This window comes from Euprymna scolopes, chromosome 46, assembly GCF_053919585.1.
Source record: "Euprymna scolopes isolate OS-2025 chromosome 46, ASM5391958v1, whole genome shotgun sequence".
In the NCBI taxonomy this organism is placed as follows: domain Eukaryota; kingdom Metazoa; phylum Mollusca; class Cephalopoda; order Sepiida; family Sepiolidae; genus Euprymna; species Euprymna scolopes.
In genome coordinates, this window is record NC_136527.1 from 41,195,762 (window position 1) to 41,217,376 (window position 21,615).

Sequence of the window (21,615 nt, forward strand, 5' to 3'; positions counted from 1 at the left end):
AACCTTAACACGTTTCATATACCATTAGACTCCAACGATAACCTTAACACAATTCATATACCATTAGACTCCAACCACAACCTAAACACGTTTCATATACCATTATACTCCAACCATAACCTTAACACATTTCATATACCATTAGACTCCAACCATAACCTTAACACGTTTCATATACCATTAGACTCCAACGATAACCTTAACACAATTCATATACCATTAGACTCCAACCATAACCTTAACACGTTTCATATACCATTAGACTCCAACCATAACCTTAACACGTTTCATATACCTTTAGACTCCAACCATAACCTTAACGCGTTTCACATACGCTTAGACTCCAACCATAACCTTAACACAATTCATATACCATTAGACTCCAACCATAACCTTAACACTAGGATCAATCGTGCAGCTTTCATGACATTCAGTGAGTAACTCGATTGCAAGGATCATTTGGATTATTTGGACTATTGTTCTCATCTTATGTGTTATTTTTACAATGTTTGCACAATAAATAACATTCAAGATGAGAACAGTAGTCTTAATAATCTAAATAATACAAATAATCATTCCTCATCTAAAAAATTCAGAACCGTAATATTGTAATTTGTTTAAAAATGATGATTATTTTTTAATTTAATAAAAATTATTCGTAAAGTTTGTTGAATGTATTTTTGAGAAAACTTAAAAATACAACATAATAAGTTTCTTTAATTATCGGCATTCTTTATACAAACGAACAGAAAATTTGATAACTGCATTTCCAAATAAATTAGCTGGAAAACTCTTTGGTATACTTACGTGTATACACAATTTCTAATAAATTGATCCCGCATATTAAACCCACTAGACGAGAATACAAACATTTAATTAAAGATAGGAGAAACGCAACTAATATAAAAAAAGTTTTAAAAAATCGAAATTCATAAAAGTTGCTGAACAGTCGATGTTTTCAAAATGGGGGATCGATTTACTAGAACTTTGAATAAGAAACAGAGCACAACTTAAAAATTGTAAATAATGGCGCCACGGTGATTTTTTTTTTTGAAAATCTGGGTGCTTAGTGACAAGTACACAGGAGCATGCAACTTCCATGCATGCGTCGAACATTTTGTTTTTTTTACTTTAAACCAGTGAAAATCATTTAAAATTCGTATTTTTTATTGTAAACTATAAAGAAGTTGTACTGGTCAATGTCTAGAATCTTTCAACCCCCCTCCCCCAAAAAAGTATTTTATGATTACTACTGTTATAAGTTTTCAGAGGTGCTGAAAACGAATATATGCTTTAACAGTTGCACAGAGAAATAATTTTCATGATATGAAAAGTGTACATTTTTTTAAAAAATGGGGGTATCACTTTTCATTATAAATTTAACGCAAAATGAACACCCACTTTATGGCAACGTAGTGAGTGGAGATAAACATTTTTTTTTTAAATTTCATCTTTCAATAAAGCCCGAGGAAATTAAAGAACAGAAAAAAGAGAAAAATCTGTATACAGATACATGTAATTCCTTATGTTATCAGTGGTGACCATTTCTGCATGTGTAAATATATGTATATTTTTGCTGCATAGTTTTTTGATTATTAAACAGTGTAATTCCTGATGTTATCATTGGTGGCCAATTCTTTACATTGTATAATGTTTGGAAAACGACTTGTTTGTAAGAAAGTTTAATGGGATATTTGTTTTCAGCATGCAAAAAACCTATAGAAATCGTAATGTTAAAGGTGATTATTAAGGTCAAAAGTAAGTAACAATTTACCAAAACGGCTCAGGCAGCCCCCCCCCCAAATTATCACCGTGTGGCCTGAAAGTGTGTGCTTATTTAGTGCTAGTGCACTTATTGATCCACGCTATTTTTAAAATAGTATTTTCAAGTTTAATTAAAGTTTTATATCGTTTTTTTTTAATTAAATTACAGTTTTATATCTTTTTTTTAAAATTAAATTACAGTTTGATATCGTTTTCTATTAAATTACAGAATAGGTACAAAACACCTTCTTCTCCCCATGTTAAGAATGGCTTTCTAAAAATAACATTATTATTTCAGCATGGATCAATAAGTGTACTAGTACCGCTCATTTTACATTAAATTTATATATAAAAAAAGGAAGTGATTCCCACTTTTGGAAAAAGTAATTTTCTCATATTTTGAAGTATATATTCGTTTTCAGCACACTCGAAAAACTATAAAAAGTTTATATTGTAAAGATTTTTTTACGTCAGATTCTAGACATTGATCGTTGTTTTTCTTTATGTTTTAGTATTGAAAATAAAATAATAGATTAATGATAATAATCCACTGAGAAAATCGAAAAAAAAAAAAAAAGATGAAGACAAAAACCAAGAGATTTTTGTTTTTTTCCTTTGGTAAAAAAACAAAAAAAAAAAAAAAAAAAAAAAAACATTAGTTTAAAATATTTAAAATTAATAAAGTTACTTTTTTCTTTCGTAAAAAATAAAGAAGTTGTTTTGTTTTGTTTTTCTACATTTAAGTCAATATTGAAAACAAAAAACAATCAACAGCGAAAAAATATTGGTATTCCGGCATAAAGCTCGAGACAATAGTCTCTAACCCCCTTTCACAACAAAAGGAACTAATTTCCCTATACACCGTTTTTGGTTACTATGGGAACAGCTAATTTTTGTGATGATTCGATTTTTAATAATAAACACATTTTATTATTTTAAATATTAATATTTATTTTTAACAATAAACACATTTTATTTTATTTTAAATATTAATATTTATTTTTAATAATAAACTACACTGATTAATATCCCAAAAACTACTTTTTTTGTGACAAATTTAAATGCGCTTGCTTGCATGTATAGAAATGGCCACCACCGATAACAAAGAATTACATTGGTTAATATGAATACTGAGAATACTCCAAAAAACACAGGTCAGCTGCTGCAGGTATAACATCATCAACAATTTTCTCCATAAGTGCAGCACTGCAGCAGTGCTGCAGAACGCGTACGATTTTTCGATTTAGCGGCAAAGTACTAATAGTGTGTGCGGGTTTTCAGATCGAATAATAATTTTTAAAAAAAATCAACAATAATTAAAAAAATATCAACAATAATAAAAAACAAAATAGATTTTATTGGTTTATTCCTCGAATCACAAAAATTAATAAATAAAAAATCCTGTATATTGTAGGCTACAATAAATGTTTGAAGCCAAATCTTTCAGCAAAAAAGGCCAAATTCAAAGACAAAACCACATTTTTTAGATAAAAAAAGGCCAAAAAAGTCAAATTTTAACTTTTTCTTTAATAATTACTATTAAACAAATATTGTTTTACTTTTAAAATGTCCTGTATATTGTTCATTATTAAAAATCGAATCATCATTATCATTCATCATTATTATTAAAAATCGAATCATCACAAAAATTAACTGTTCCCATAGTAACCAAAAGCGGTGATAGGGAAATTAGTTCCTTTTGTTGTGAAAGGGGGTTAGAGACTATTGTCTCGAGCTTTATGCCGGAATACCAAAATATTCAACAATAAATCAACATTTTCATTAGGATTATTCGTTTAGTAAATGTAGTTATCTCCCTTACATTTTTAACGTATTCTGCAAATGCGCAAAAATTGATACTAAATTCATGTATTAATACTTACGTTTTTGTTTTATGATCTGCTTTCGATTATCTGTTTTATAAAGGAAACGATTTTTCAAATGTGATTGACTTTACAAATTCAACTTAACATTCAAGATGATGAACGGAAAAGCAAGTTCGCAGAAAACAAAATTGAAGATGAAAAAAAAAATAAATCATTTCGAAATAGAGCCAATCTATTCGCCGAATAGACTATTCGGTGAATATCACAGATAAATTAGTATTATTTTATTTAACATTTTAATATTTACATGAGAGAGAACAGATTACAAGCTTCATCTTTTTAATAATTCCCTAATTCGTTTCACGTGCAATTTAATTGCGGAAACTGATAGTTTTGAAAGCCGCCTTTTCGTATTTTTATTTATTTATTTTTTTGTATCGATTTCCGATTATTTTTTGATTGTGTTTAAAAGATTAATCTGAAGTTAATCTATACGAGAAAAAATTAATTTAAGAGATTAAATGTAAAAAAATTTCAGGTGAAGAAAAAATTAGAATAGAAACTGTAATCACGTTGGAAAAAACTGACAAATTCATCTAAATTAAGAAGTTAAATAAATTCCTCGTAAATCCCAAAAATCCCTTGTAAAATAAATATTAGTTTTCTGTGACTAGTTCAAAGATAATTAGTAAAATAAAAGGTAATATAGTTCGTCTAAAAGTTTTATCTCAAGAAGCAGAACTTGAAGTAACAACAAAAACATGAAATCCTATCCTTCGGAAACGAAACGAAACGAAACTTCTTCCGTTTTATTTATTTTTTTATTTTTATTTTTTTAAATACTTCAATAATTAGTTTGATATTCTGTATCTTCACTTTTCACCACAACAAAAAAAAAATACAGTAGAAGCAGAACTTGAAGTAACAACAAAAACATGAAATCATATCCCATGGAAACGAAACGAAACAAAACGTCTTCCGTTTTTTTTTTCCTTCTGTACCTTCACTTTTCACCGTAACAAAAAATAAAGTAGAAAAATATTTTCTAATAAAAAAAATTACTAGTTGCATTCAAAATAATTAAAAATAATTCACTGTTTTGGGGAGTTTTGTTGCTAACAAACAAACAAAAAAAAGTGACGCAGCAAGATAAGTTACTCTTCTACCTACCTGGATAAGTTATGCATTTTAATGTTTTTATTCGTTTAGATAAGCTACTCTTCTACCTACCTGGATAAGTTACATATTTTAATGATTTTATTCAGTTCGATAAGTTATTCTTCTACCTACCTGGATAAGTTATGTATTTTAATGTTTTTATTCGGTTCGATAAGTTACTCTTCTACCTACCTGGATAAGTTATGTATTTTAATGTTTTTATTCAGTTCGATAAGCTACTCTTCCACCTACCTCGATAAGTTATGTATTTTAATGCTTTTATTCAGTTCGATAAGTTATTCTTCTACCTACCTGGATAAGTTATGTATTTTAATGCTTTTATTCGGTTCGATAAGCTACTCTTCCACCTACCTGGATCAGTTATGTATTTTAATGAATTTTTATTCGGTACAAAAATCGCCTATGAAGCATGAAACATGCGAAAAAGTATTTGATTTAAGAGAAAATGTATCCATTATAAGGCTTCGATAGTTCGAACTGTGTTGTCTCCTTATTTATAAAATGTATAAAAGAATAAAACCCTAGAAAACAAGTTTTTGAAACTAGGTTTTGTATTGGTCTACCAGGTTACAATTACGAAATAACACCCCCCTCCAAAAATTTCCAGAACCCCCGCCGAAAACGTGGCCATAATGTGTGTGTTCATTCTTAGTTAAATAATTATAGAAAAGTGGTCCCCCACTTTTTGAAACTATAATTTCTTCATACCTTAGAAACTATTTGTTTCCTTGAATTTTAAATCTTATTTGCGTTTTTATGTTTTAATGGTAATTTGAAAGGATTTTTTTGAGGGTTGAAGATACTGTACCTTTACCTCATTTTATTTGTTTTGTTTTGTTTGTTTGTTTTTCTGATTGATAATTATTATCGAAATGAAACCAAACAGTTTTATTTGTTTTTATTTTGGTGGACCTCCGAAACCAATAAATCGTGCTATATTTACCCCTTCCAAACTGAAGATACTGTAAGAAATTTTGTAGAAATAAGCAAACTTTTTATTGGACGGTTTCTCTGCCCACAGAATTATTTTAACCAATCAAATTGCATGTTATAACTAACTGCCGAGAAAAGCAACCAAATTCCCTTTTCAGATCAGCATCCGAGAAGACGCAGCATTGGAAACACATGGATTCTCATTCGAATCGAGGCAGCGAAAATACTTTGCTGCTTCAAGACGTTTAAAATGCCCAAACGTTGAGCAGAATATTATCATTTTAAGTAGGACGAATTTATATTTGCACGCTGGTGCCACAATTTACTGTCTGTCAAAACGAAATTAAGGTCTACGCTTTGACCTGCCTTGTCGGCCATTGAACTAACTCTACAGGACGTATCGTGGATGCCCAGCTAGCAGTATCCAGCTTGGAAGTCACCTCAACTTCTCCAACCTGTGCACTACTTTGTCAGCGGTAATTCAACCCAGCCTTTATCGAAAATAAACTATTATTCCCTTCGGGAATGTTACCAGCCCATAGTGGCAGATAGTTGAAGATGACACATCTTTTGCAACATTGACCTATTTTATTTTAATAAGATTTACGTTGAAGTCTTAAGACGAGCTTATTGTAATTTCTGTAATTTCTGTTTGGTTTTCTTCCATTCTGCCAGGGGCAAAACCTTGTGAGTGAAAATTTCACAATGCAGAAGAAAATAATTAAAACTAATTATTGCAGTAATTGAAAAAAATGGAAGCAGTTTCATTTCGTTCCCGCAGAAGAACATTTCATGTTTTCGTTCTTACATCAAGTTCCGCCTTTTGATACAACTTTGAAAAGATATATTTTTCGTAAAAAAGAAACAACTGAATTACGCTCTCTCCCTTGGCGACAGATTTAGTTTCGCACAACAAGATACAATTTCTGCAGAAGCCCCAAAATGTCAAAAATTCCATTTTATTTTAAAATTTATAAAATAATTGAACCATTATTTATGCTGTATTTTTTAAAATTATGTAATTTTATTTTAAAATTTATAAAACAATTGAACCATTATTTATGCTGTATTTTTTAAAATTATGTAATTTTATTTTCTTGTATAAAATGTTCTTTTTAATTACTTACGTTTTTACACGATGACTCGATTTATTCTCAAACGTTTCTGTAACGATAAATTAAATTAATCCTGAAAGTAAAAGTGCATTTTAAATGTGAAAAAAAAGTCAATTAAAATCACTGGTTACAATTTATTTATTAAAAAAATAACCAAAACCAATTTTTTTAATAATTAAATTAAATATTTCGATTGAGATGCATATCTTGTCTGTTTCCTTTTTTTTACAAAATGGCGCATCATCCGTATTTGTCTGAATTGGTCATTATTAAAAATAATACAATTTCTTTTCAATTATTTTACGTAGTCATTTAAAAAAAATATTTTTTTTCAGGATTATAAAAAATTCTTTAGCAGAGGTGTTTTTGTTTACAAAAAGTTGCACTTCTGGAGTATACAGACGGCGGCCATTGTTAGCAGGCGAAAACTCCAATTTCTAAAACGACAAATAAGTAACAAACAATTTTTTTCCGGACAGAAAGTTTTCAATATATATATATATATATATATATATATATATATATATATATATATATATATATATATATATATATATATTAGGCACCGCCAAAACTGGGGGGGGGGGCAGGTCAGTACTTTTTGACGGACCGTCTTTTTAAAAATCTACCAAAAATCAGATAATTATCCGATCAATACGAAATTTTCAGCGATTATTAGGAGAAGAATGAACTTTATAACAGTGTACTTATTTTTCATAAACGATATTTATATATATATATTTTTTTGCTTACAAAACCCCCCCTTGTTTTGAAGTGGGAACAAATATGCTTAAAATAATCATCTGAGACTGAAATCAACATATTGTGTTGTAAGGGACAGAATTATAGATTCAAAAAAAAAAAAAAAAATTGTTTGCATACCTTATTTTGACGTCTGAATATCAGAACTTCGATTGTGTTTAATTATCCCGCTTTTGAGTTTTGAAGTGTGAAATTCGGTGAATATGTTAAGTAAAATAATTAATTTAAGTTAAGAAAAACAAAAAAAAAAATTTTTTAATATTTATACGAAAAAAGCTATTTTAAAATTTTTGATAAATAAATTAACAATTTTTTTTAGCGAGCCGAATAATGCATGACCATTATTAAACAGGGCATGCTTTGAATAATCGATACCAAAAAAAAAAATTCGATAAATATTGTGCCCTTTGTGTTAAAAATAGCATCTTTTTTTTCGATCCCGTTTGAAAACGTTTGCCGCCTTTGACTATGGTGGACCAAACGCGCTGAAATAATTTTTTTTTATTCTGCTTTAAATTGCCGCCCCCCCCCCCATTTTGGGGAGTCTGGCCCCCACACACATACACATTAAAAACCAAACGCATACAAATGGTCACCCATCTGGTACTGGCCAGCCTCAGCTTAATAATACATTGAAATTTTCGTCACTGAAAAATAAGTTTTTTTTTGCCTGTTTGGTCTTCCATAGTTTGCTTTTTATCAGACGAAAACGTAAACAGAGTCGATCTGAACTCTACGTCAACGCGAATATCTGGTTACCTATATGAATAAGTGGAATTATTTGAAATTCAGGTACTTATATTATAATATTTTTGCATATTCTCTTAGAAAATCATCCTAAATCTTAGTTAGACAATAAATAAATAAATTAATTATTTCAAAACCCCTTTTTTTAAATATTTAAGTACGTTTTTTGTGCAAGACAAAAAATGTCAATTGTTAACTTTTTGGGAAAATTTAACATTTAAAATTGAATTAAAAATAGTAGAAAAAGTTTTACATTATTCTGTTTTCTATATGATAAAATTCAGGGTTTTATCTTTCTGGAAAAAAAAAGTTACTCAGAAATAATGGATTTTAATAAACGTAATTTCGTTTTAAAAAACAACAACAACTTGATTTTGCGGCCATTTTTGGCGGTGCCTAATATATATATATATATATATATATATATATATATATATATATATATATATATATATATATTGAAAAGCAAAACATTTATTGTATAAAAATGTATCAATATTTTTTTTTAATTCTGCGTAAGAAATATAATTTTAATGAGACAATTTTATAACGAAAGCAACATAGGATTTTTATAAAGTATTTTTTTTTGCTTTTTCGAAAAAATAAATAATTTAAATGAAATATTTGTTTTCAAATTCAAGCAACATTGAAGGGTCGACAAAAGATACGAGTTATTGACCCCTGTTTTCTGACCGAGAAGTGCCGCCTGGCAACAGTTTAGTGAAATTTACAAAAAAGTGGCCACCGTCCGTATACTGTAGAAGTGCAATACATTTTCACTAAAATTTTAAATAATAATAATAATTTCAGTTTATTCTGTGCTAATTAATAAATACTGAAAATGTCATTAATTATTAATGTTTAAATGAAGGGAGGGGGTCAAAATGTTTATGCATTTTGGGGATGATCGGCCATTCATTTTGCCTGTACCTGAGTTTAACTAATCTGATCCCACCATCGGATTACAGTTTTCTGCCAATAAAGTTCTCTCCATTTTTCCACATTCTTTTCATAGCTCCCCTATCCCACAAACACTTCACCGAGCAAGCAATTGCTACATATATAATGGTTCAGTTGAGTTGCGCCACTAGTAAAATAACAAGAACACTAAAAACAAAGGATATATGTTGATAAATACTTAAAAATACAAAGGAGATAAGTACATTTACTAAGCGAATACTCATAATAATGAAGAGAATTTGGGACGCTGATAACGTACATAACTTATTAGATTTTTTTTATTTAAATCTATTTTGTTCAGAGATGGACAAAATAAGTTTCTTCTAAAACTTCATCATTTGTGATGTCATCCTGAAATAATATCAAAATAGTTTATACTTATCTACGAGAAATATTGAAGCACAAAACCACCCGACAACCACCTTATGTATCCACCAGTGTACACAATGGTTGTGGTACAATGTCCTATCGCAGACTGTGAATAAAATGGCTGACTTGGATGTTTTTATTGTTGCAACACTCCTGATGATGACATTCACAACTTTTCACAGCACAGCAATGCAGCAGCCATCATCGACATGGTTGTTGCCAGAGTCGAGAAAGTGAAGCGACCTACTGTATCCCTTGCTGGTTAAAGTGAAGACTGGCCCTACCTTATCAGTAGATCGGGAGATTATATCGCTGCAACCAAAATTGCAGGAAAGGATGTCATCATGCAACTGTTAGAATGCTGCGATGAATCCCTACGCAAGGTTCTGACTCGCACTGCAAGCGGCTCAGTAACTAACAAACCAGAAGCAGATGTGCTGAAAGCAATACGAGTCCTCATAGTCAGAGGACAACACCATGGTGTCACGTGTTACTATACACAACGTGCATCAGAATCGTGATGAAACAATGTGCTCCTTTGGTGCTCGTCACCGGGGACAAGCTGGAATGTGCAAATTTATCATCAAGTGTTTTAATGTCAACAAAGAGGTGAACTACACAGAAACCTTCAAGATGTACTCATTCGTGGCATTGAGAACACAGGTATTCAGCTGGACCTCTTTGGTGACAAAAACCAAGTTAGTCTCTAGAGCATGTTTTTAAATTCGCCGAAGCTAACATAGCCGGAAAATGCTCAGCATCCCAACTTCATGCCAGTACAATGATATTCGTAACACTAATACGACAGACAGCTCTGAAACTGTGGAAAGACTGGACATGGCAGAAAGTCCGAAGAAAGGAGTGCCCTGCCCGCCTATGGTCACGTATGCAAAGGATGCGTTCGTAAAAATTACTACGAAAGTGTGTGCCACAACAAAAACAGAAAGAAACGTCAACCACAAACATCGTCAAAATCATGCACTAAACATGAAGCAACCGTTTTTGACATCCTGTGTGTGAAATCCAGTTATATTGGACAACGTAACAACTCGGTTTTGACCCAACTCTCATGCCTAAAACGGCTGTTGTTGCTGCCATAGCTGATCTGGTTGTCAAAGTTCCATAGCCAGTATCAAGGTGATCCATCGATTGGGACTGAGAAAGTATGACCTCATTTCTGTCACTGTGCGGATTCACGCTGCCAACAATAAAACTATCAACATCCTTGGCGCAACCATACTACAATTTTGGTGAAGGTAAAATATGTTTTGTTTCATGAGTCCATTATCCCAGGCATTATCTACTTTTTTCGAATCACAAATAATTATTGCGTTAAGCAGGGAGAGGGTACTAAGACAGCTGGATTAATTTAACATTTAAGAGCTTATTTCCGAATATAAATTGACCTTGTGTCTAACTTATGCACTAGAAAGCATATAAGCAAATAAAACTTCCGTGGTAGTATTTCAGTGTGTGTTTGTTCTGTCCAGTAGGATCTGCTCGTAGGTAAAACTTCCTGCTGTCAAAGGGCGAATGTTTCTCTTCTATTGCAGCATTTGTTCCGTTTTATGGAAAGCTAGGTGTTAACTATATATCACATTCCACGACAAAATTATTACCAATGAGTTTTTTGGAGCGATTATTTTTTGTGTACGGATGGGCGTACTATATTTTAGGATTGCAGAACTTATTATACTACCTACATATACTTTGTAGTGGTTATAAATTCTTATCGTCATTTCCAAAAGCAAGTTAGTTCTCACAAGAACGTGTTAACTCTGAATATTTCTAACATTGGACAATTGTAATAAATTGGAAAAATAACACTCTTAATGTTATATATATGAACCGTACGCCTCTAACAATTTTGTAAACTTGTATGAATTTTGGCGAGTCGTACAACTTGGGATAATCTGTTTACAAACAGAAATATGCCGTGCTGCATTAATTAATAAGAAATGCAAGTTTCATATTATATTGGTCTCCCCTCACATTAAAAATTTCTCTTTAAATATAAACCAGCAAATCTTCATTGTGTTCTACTAAATGTGTAAATTTTGTTTGTAAAATTAAGATGAGGACCATGGATCAACAATCACGAAAATATCCATTCGCAATTCATGGACAATAATTAAATCGACCAAAAAAAAACAAAGACGTTGATCGCTTGAAGGCAAAAATACAAGTTAGAAAAACAATGAATTTATGAAAATATTGTATCTAAGAAATTTTGTTGAACATTAAAATGTCATATTAAGTAAAATTAACCAAGGCTATATAACTAGTACCCTGAGTAAAAAAAATCAGATATCTTCAAATTTCTCAAACTGGTTGGGCCGAAATACCCAAGAACGTGTGCCAAACAACCCGCTCTCTGTCTTTTTTCCGGACAAAGAGGCAAAAAGCAACCATCCATAACTAACATACTTGTCTTTATCTCACACTCATATTCTTATAATTTAAGGTGTTGGAAATTATTAAAACAGACTTTCCCGCAGTTGGGAGAAGGGAAATTTACCTATGATTTCCTTCCTGTAATATAATAAATTGTTTTTGTATAGCGACCATTCTCATTGGTTGAATGAGTGCACATAAGGTGTCACCTGAGAAAATAAATGTCATATTAAGTAAAATTAACCAAGCCTATATAACTAGTACCTGAGTAAAAAATAAGGTTTCTTCAAATTTCTCAAACTGGTTGGGCCGAAATACCCAAGAACGTGTGCCAGACAGCAGTGGTTTTGGCGCCAGTTTTCTTCTGTTGTTGTTATTTGGATTTTTTAATTTATTCCCTCGATGAACCGATCACTATATAATCATTATAATATATATATATATATATATATATATATATATATATATCATTATAATATATATATATATATATAATCATTATAATATATATATATATATATATATATATAATCATTATAATATATATATATATAATATATATATATTACATTTGGATGTAATCTATTTCATGCAGCGAAAGGTCACAGCATAACCATATTTTGACTATAAACTAACGAACTCTTGTCTGATGGAGGAATCTTTTTTCCACGCGCAATAGTCCAGGAAACAGAAACGAATTGCTACAAAAACAAACTTAAAATGATAAAAATAAACACATCTCCATGCACTTACGTATAATACTTACACTAGCATGGTACCCGGCGTTGCCTGGGTTGACATGAAGTTCCGTTTGGAACCCACCTGCTAAACGAAGGATATTAATCATTTTCATCATGGGCAACGTCGATACGCCCACAAAAATTTCATAAATAAAAGAACGGATAAAAACATGTAAATGTAATCGCCCAAAATAAGAAGTATGTGATAGCTTCAAAAATACAAAGAGAAGAAACTATTCTCCGGATAATGAGCACTTTTTGTTACCCGTGCGCTCGAAATAAAAGTCCCCCCTCAAAAAATAAAAACAACTTTTGTTTCAATTAAAATAGCAGCGAGTGCCCAAGTGACAAAAAATGGCCAAGTAGGCAGACTCGAACCTGAAACACGAATAAAGCGAAAAGGTAATTTGGAAACTATTTTACCCAATGTTCTAAGACGACATGATTTTAGGATACTGACAAAATAATGGTCACAAACATTCATGCGTACAGGACTTGCGTTTTTTTCTCCATTTTTAGTAAAGGCACTTTTTCAGTTATTTTTTTTTCATAAATAAAATGAATTTTCGATTTGCATTTTTGTGAATGGAGTTTTCTTTGTTTCTAAAAGTTTGGCTTATGTTTTAATTCCCAAAGCGGTCAAAGATTCTGTATACCCGTTTCAAGAATAATAAAAACAAATAAATTCCATTCATTCCTGTTTATTTTTGCTGAATATTAAAAAAAAAAGGCCAAACATTTTCTGTCTACACGAAATTATTTTTTCAAGCTAGAAAACTTATTGAGTTATCTAAATTATTTTATTTGTTTTTTTATGTTTCTCATTTTCTAGGGGAAAAACTCTTGACCCGTTTTTTAAAAAGTCGATGTCGGAAATAATAATTCCAAATAAATTAAAGTAGATTAATACCAATTTTAAATAGAAAACTTAAAACAATTCTCTCGATAAAAACATTAACATACCGCTTTTTAGTAAAATCAATATTCCTTAATGTCATATGTAAAAGGGGTGACCTTTTTAAATGTATATTTTGCAAGAAACATACTATATATAAAAACATAGAAGAATCATATTATATATAGAAATAAATAAAAGAATCACACTATATATAGAAATAAATAGAAGAATAATACTATATATAGAAATAAATAGAAGAAACATACTATATATAGAAATAAATAGAAGAATAATACTATATATAGAAATAAATAGAAGAATCATACTATATATAGAAATAAATAGAAGAATCATACTATATATAGAAATAAATAGAAGAATCATACCATATATAGAAACAAATAGAACACTCATACGATATATAGAAACAAATAGAAGAATCATACTATATATAGAAATAAACAGAAGAATCATACTATATATAGAAATAAATAGAAGAATCATATTATATGTAAAAATAAATAAAAGAATCATACTATATATAGAAATAAATAGAAGAATCATATTATATATAGAAATAAATAAAAGAATCACAGTATATATATAGAAATAAATAGAAGAATCATACTATATATAGAAATAAATAGAAGAATAATACCATATATATAGAAATAAATAGAAGAATCATACTATATATAGAAATAAATAGAAGAATCATACTATATATAGAAATAAATAGAAGAATCATACCATATATAGAAACAAATAGAACAATCATACCATATATAGAAACAAATAGAAGAATCATACTATATATAGAAATAAATAGAAGAATAATACTATATATAGAAATAAATAGAAGAATAATACTATATATAGAAATAAATAGAAGAATAATACTATATATAGAAATAAATAGAAGAATCATACTATATATAGAAATAAATAGAAGAATCATACTATATATAGAAATAAATAGAAGAATCATACTATATATAGAAATAAATAGAAGAATCATACTATATATAGAAATAAATAGAAAAATCATACTATATATAGAAATAAAAAAAAGAATCATACTATATATAGAAATAAATAGAAGAATCATACTATATATAGAAATAAATAGAAGAATCATACTATATATAGAAATAAATAGAAGAATCATACTATATATAGAAATAAATAGAAAAATCATACTATATATAGAAATAAAAAAAAGAATCATACTATATATATAGAAATAAATAGAAGAATCATACTATATATAGAAATAAATAGAAGAATCATACTATATATAGAAATAAATAGAAGAATCATACTATATATAGAAATAAATAGAAAAATCATACTATATATAGAAATAAAAAAAAGAATCATACTATATATAGAAATAAATAGAAGAATCATACTATATATAGAAATAAATAGAAGAATCATACTATATATAGAAATAAATAGAAGAATCATACTATATATAGAAATAAATAGAAAAATCATACTATATATAGAAATAAAAAAAAGAATCATACTATATATAGAAATAAATAGAAGAATCATACTATATATTGAAATAAATAGAAGAATCATAGTATATATAGAAATAAATAGAAGAATCATACTATATATAGAAATAAATAGAAGAATCATACTATATATAGAAATAAATAGAAGAATCATACTATATATAGAAATAAATAGAAGAATCATACTATATATAGAAATAAATAGTAGAATCATACTATATATAGAAATAAATAGAAGAATCATACTATATATAGAAACAAATAGAAGAATCATACTGTATATAGAAATAAATAGAATAACCATACTATATACAGAAATAAATAAAAGAATCATACTATATATAGAAATAAATAGAAGAATCATAGTATATATAGAAATAAATAAAAGAACCATACTATCTATAGAAACAAATAGAACAATCATACTATATATATAGAAATAAATAGAAGAATCATACTATATATAGAAATAAATAGAAGAATCATACTATATATAGAAATAAATAGAAGAATCATACTATATATAGAAATAAATAGAAGAATCATAGTATATATAGAAATAAATAAAAGAACCATTCTATCTATAGAAACAAATTGAAGAATCATACTATATATACAGAAACAAATAGAAGAATCATACTATATATAGAAATAAATAGAACAATCATACTATATATAGAAACAAATAGAAGAATCATACTATATATAGAAATAAATAGAAGAATCACACTATATATAGAAATAAATAGAAGAATCATACTATATATAGAAATAAATAGAAGAATCATACTATATATATAGAAACAAATAGAAGAATCATACTATATATAGAAATAAATAGAAGAATCATACTATATATAGAAATAGAAGAGTAACGGACCTTTTGTATATATTAATAAGATTGTGAACAAACAGACAAATATATCGCTTTGCAATCCTTTGCTTTTTATACTCAAAACGACTTTCAATAATGAACACTTCTGATTGAAAATAACTATTATATCATTATAAAATCGGTTTCCTCAATTTTTCTTTTAAATAATTATTTAAATGTTTTCATGTAGCACTTTCTAACTGGCGATCGTAATATGAATTAATGTTTAATATATTTCCTTCATAATAAATATGTACGCCATAATGTATTTTCCCTAACAAATCTTACAATTTTCACTGAAAAAAAAGAAATACAATTTTTTAATGCCAAATTACTTATGTACATGGAAAAAAAATTTTAAATGTAAAAGTAAAAAAGAAAAAGTCTACAATTTTGTGAATTTTATTTTCACGTTTTTGTTTCTTTAACACAAAAAAGAAGTTAAGAAATGATTTAACCATAAATCCATCAGGTAGTTTCTACAGAATCTACACTAATCATGACCTTTTAGGCGATTAGGCGAATAGTCAAGCATAGATCTTCAAAAAAGGAAATCTCACCATGGCTGAAAGTTGCCTCATCAATGACAGATACACCTAGATGCTGCTGCTATATATTTCATGACATATTGGAACTCACAATGACAACGTTTTACAAGAATAATATGATGTGACATCGGTTTTTTTAGTTTCGTCAAAAGTTTCCTGTTGTGTGCGTGATTTCAAATAAGACAACTGATCACTGCATGACACTTGACGGACTCCATTTCACCTATAACTAATTTCAAACACTTGTAAATCAGGAACAATAATTAGTTCAGAGTTGTAATTTGTTACATGACCCATACAACATCAACATCATAGAAGGATCATATTATTTTGTCTCGTTAGAGAAGAGCAACACACATTACAAAAATATGGCTTTTCGATGTTTCTTATTTTACTTTGTAGAAGGTGTGCTACCTACATAGTCGTGTGCAAGTCAATTTGAAAGAGTGGAAGTTTTGACAAAAGAACGTTGTGGTTTGGAATTGGAAGTATTGGCAACAGTGTCGAATGTTTTTGCATATGACACAACAGATCTTTCTTTTTATGCAAAGAACCACAGTATGTGGTGTGTGTCTTTTATAATTTATTTTCCAGGCATTCATTTATCTCATACAATTCAATTGAGCAATCATTTTAAGATTCTAAACGTCTCTTTTTGTGGACTTTTAGAAAATTTCTCTTGCACTTGGTTCACCAGGTATATTTGCCAGATATATTTAACATTTTTTTTGTATAATTTCAGTTGCTCCTATAATTTCTGCAATAGAGATTTTCCAAAGATTCCGTTTTCTCCTCTGTATTGTACATAAGACCCTAGCATTTCGTTATTTTTCTTCCTCTCATTCTGTTTAACCCCATATTATTGAGGACATCATCTTCTATGGCTGCTCCTTTCTCCTTCATGAAATATTTAGACATTGAATTGTATTCCATTGTATAATAGCCATCCTCTCTCATAACGTGAGAGTTCGATGTCAAAAGTCTCACACTATTTCTGTGTGGTACAAACTGCACTTGTCATTGCTGAGATTACTCATCTTCTTAGAAGAATTGCTCATCAAACTTTGATCGTGAGCCATCATTAAAATTCTGTAATGATTATAGTGAAGACATCCTCTTTTAAGCCAGTCTATAAAACCTTCCTTACAGTCACGGTTGAAGAAATCCAGAAAACAATCATCACAAAAATATTGTTTGGCACATTTTTACAATTTTCTGAAATAGAAGTTCTCGTGTATTTTTAAACAATTCTATGATTTCCGTAGTCAACATGTTTTCTGATTCTGTCGTATTTGTAAGACAGTCTTGTGCAAAATGCTTGGCCAGTTTCGTGATAGAGGGTATTCTGCTGGCTCTTGTTTCCTGATGCTGGTATACAATTTTGAGGTATGGAATTTGGAAAATCATCAGAATTGTTTCGCATATGTGCTAACATATTTGTACGACGATCTTCTGCAAAATAGTTGACTATGTGATAGAGGTTGTAGCATATGATGCAATAAATCTGACTTCTGTCCAAAGGAACGACAACATAATCACGTACTTCACAATGTGGTTTATCTCTTTTGTTTTGATTTTCTTATCACTTTGTTTTTGTTGGGGATGGGGCATTCAACCGGATGCAACACATTATCCTATTAGTTTTGTCACTCAAACCGAGAGATATGTTTAAGATTCTAACCGTCCCTGTAATTTTTATGTATTTCTCTTGCACTTGGTTCACTAGGTATATTGGCCAAATAGTTTATGAAATTCTTTGCATCTATAATGACTGGAATGATGGATATCTTCTTAAGATTCCAGTTTCTCTTCATGTCGTACATAAGTCCTTGGTATTTTGTTTTATTTTCGTTCTCTGCTCTCTTCAGGCCAGCATCATTAGGGACGCTTACTTCAACTAGGATTGCCACTTTCTCCCTCTTGTTCCATATCTCTATGTCAGGCTTAATTGCCCCATATTCTAGGTATGTTACTGTAGGAATTTCAAAGTTATAGTGGATGGTGAATGACTAATTTCCAACTGATTTTCTACTACATTGGATATTCAAAGTTTTACATATTTTCCAGTGAAGATATTTATAATGTCCATTGTGCCGCAATCTATAATAGTCTCCATAGTATAACTGTCTCCCATATGTGTTTTCATACGGTGCAACAAATTCGATTCCTTGCAAAAGAACCACATATTTAGTAAGAAGGAAGTTTGTCTCATGTGTGTATTGTCATATGATTCAACAAAGTGTATTTGTGTCCAAAAGAAGATCCACATACTTCACATGAATGTGGTTTATCTCCTGTATGTGTCGTCATATGATACAACAAATATGACTTCCGCGCAAAAGACGAACCACATACTTCACAAAAATGAGGTTTTTCTCCCGTGTGTGTTTTCATATGAGTCTTCAAATTTGACTTCTGTGCAAAAGAAGAACCACATACTTCACAAGAATGGTGTTTGTCTCCCGTGTGTATTGTCATATGACGCAACAAATATGACTTCCGAGCAAAAGACGAACCACATATTTCACAAGAATGAGGTTTGTCTCCTGTGTGTGTTGTCATATGCCTCATTAAAGTTGACTTCTGTGCAAAAGATGAACCACATACTTCACATGAATGTGGTTTGTCTCCCGTATGTGTTTTCATATGAGGCAACAAATTTGACTTCCATGCAAAAGAAGAACCACATACTTCACAAGAATATGGTTTTTCTCCCGTATGTGTTTTCATATGACTCAACAATTGTGACTTCTGTGCAAAAGGAGAACCACATACTTCACAGAAATGTTGTTTTCCTACCATGATTTCCTATGTCTGATTCCAGAAAAAGTATATGCAATGGAGTGAGTGTTATAAATTTTCACTTTAGAAAATTTATATGAAAAAATTTATTTGACACCATTTTTAATCACCAAAAACATGTTATTCTGATCCATTCACAGATTTCTTTTCATTGTTGCAAATTCTGTAAATATAAAATAAATTGTAAACAATACATTTCATGTGGTAAAATTAAATTTATTCTGTTGACTTTTATTTAAAATATTTACATTTATCATTCATTACTTTAAAATAAGATTAGTATAATTCCATGCAATACTTGTTAATAAAATTTATTTGTTTCTGTTTTCAAATATTTAATTAAAAATCTACATATTTTCGAGATGAGGATTTATTATTCATATAATTTTGATTCTTCAGAATATTGTTCTCATATTAATGTACTTTTGGACGTTTCTATTCTTTAAATAAATAATTGTTATAATTCTTTTTCTATCATTTGCAAATGATTAAAATTTTAGTATGTTATGGATGATAAAGACTAACAATTGTGAAATTTTCAGCTTTTCATAGTTGTTAATTCCAAAAAATATTAGGTTTTAAAATATTGTCCCTTAGTTTGATATACTACTGTACATATATAATCTATTTTTATAATTTATGGTTCCCATATCGTGGTAAATACAATACTAGGTATGATTTGTAGTTGGCCATTTGTAAGGGTGTGAAAACAGGAAATTCTTTTATTGATTTGTCTCTCGAGTGTGTATCCATTGATATCTCATACGCTTTTATATAGAGTGATGTATTTTGGGTTGATTAACTGTGTTTAACTTCGTCGGGTATATACTCGAGAGTCAAAACAATGAAAATAATGTCCTGTTGTCATAGCCTTAATCATCACCAGATCATGCACTCTTTCTTTAAGCCATCTTATTCGCAAGTGTTCTTCTCCATCACTGATTTTTATTTAATTCACTGAGGGTAGCTGGTTTCCCTTTTCTATAAAAATATATTCGCTCTTCACTGATTTTTCAATATCTCCAAACATTTCGTTGTTTTTCTTTTAACCTTATAGAATGTTATATATAAATTTAATCATAAATGTTATATATAAATTTAATCATAAATGTTATACATACTGTTAGAGAATTAAATGGTCAAATCATGTGAATAATTTTCCATTTTTTAAATTAAATTTGCTTTAGTCGTGATTTTGACATAAGTTGGTTAACACATTTACGGGAATCTGTTTTAGTCATGATTTGTATATAAGTCGGTTGACACATTTACATGGAATTTGCTTTAGTTTAGTTATGATTTTTACATAAGTTGATTGACACATTTACATAAAATTTGTTTTTAGTTTAGTCATGATTTTTACATAAGTTGATTGACACATTTACATGAAATCTGTTTTAGTCATGATTTTGACATAAGTTGATTGACACATTAACATGAAATTTGTTTTAGTTTAGTCATGATTTTTACATAAGTTGATTGACACATTAACATGAAATTTGTTTTAGTTTAGTCATGATTTTGACATAAGTTGATTGACACATTTACATAAAATTTGTTTTAGTTTAGTCATGATTTTGACATAAGTTGATTGACACATTTACATGAAATCTGTTTTAGTTTAGTCATGATTTTTACATAAGTTGATTGACACATTAACATGAAATTTGTTTTAGTTTAGTCATGATTTTTACATAAGTTGATTGACACATTAACATGAAATTTGTTTTAGTTTAGTCATGATTTTTACATAAGTTGATTGACACATTAACATGAAATTTGTTTTAGTTTAGTCATGATTTTTACATAAGTTGATTGACACATTTACATGAAATTTGTTTTAGTTTAGTCATGATTTTTACATAAGTTGATTGACACATTAACATAAAATTTGTTTTAGTTTAGTCATGATTTTTACATAAGTTGATTGACACATTTACATGAAATCTGTTTTAGTCATGATTTTTACATAAGTTGATTGACACATTAACATGGAATCTGTTTTAGTCATAATTTTAACATAAGTTGATTGACACATTAACATGAAATTTGTTTTAGTTTAGTCATGATTTTTACATAAGTTGATTGACACATTTACATGAAATCTGTTTTAGTTTAGTCATGATTTTGACATAAGTTGATTGACACATTTACATAAAATCTGTTTTAGTCATGATT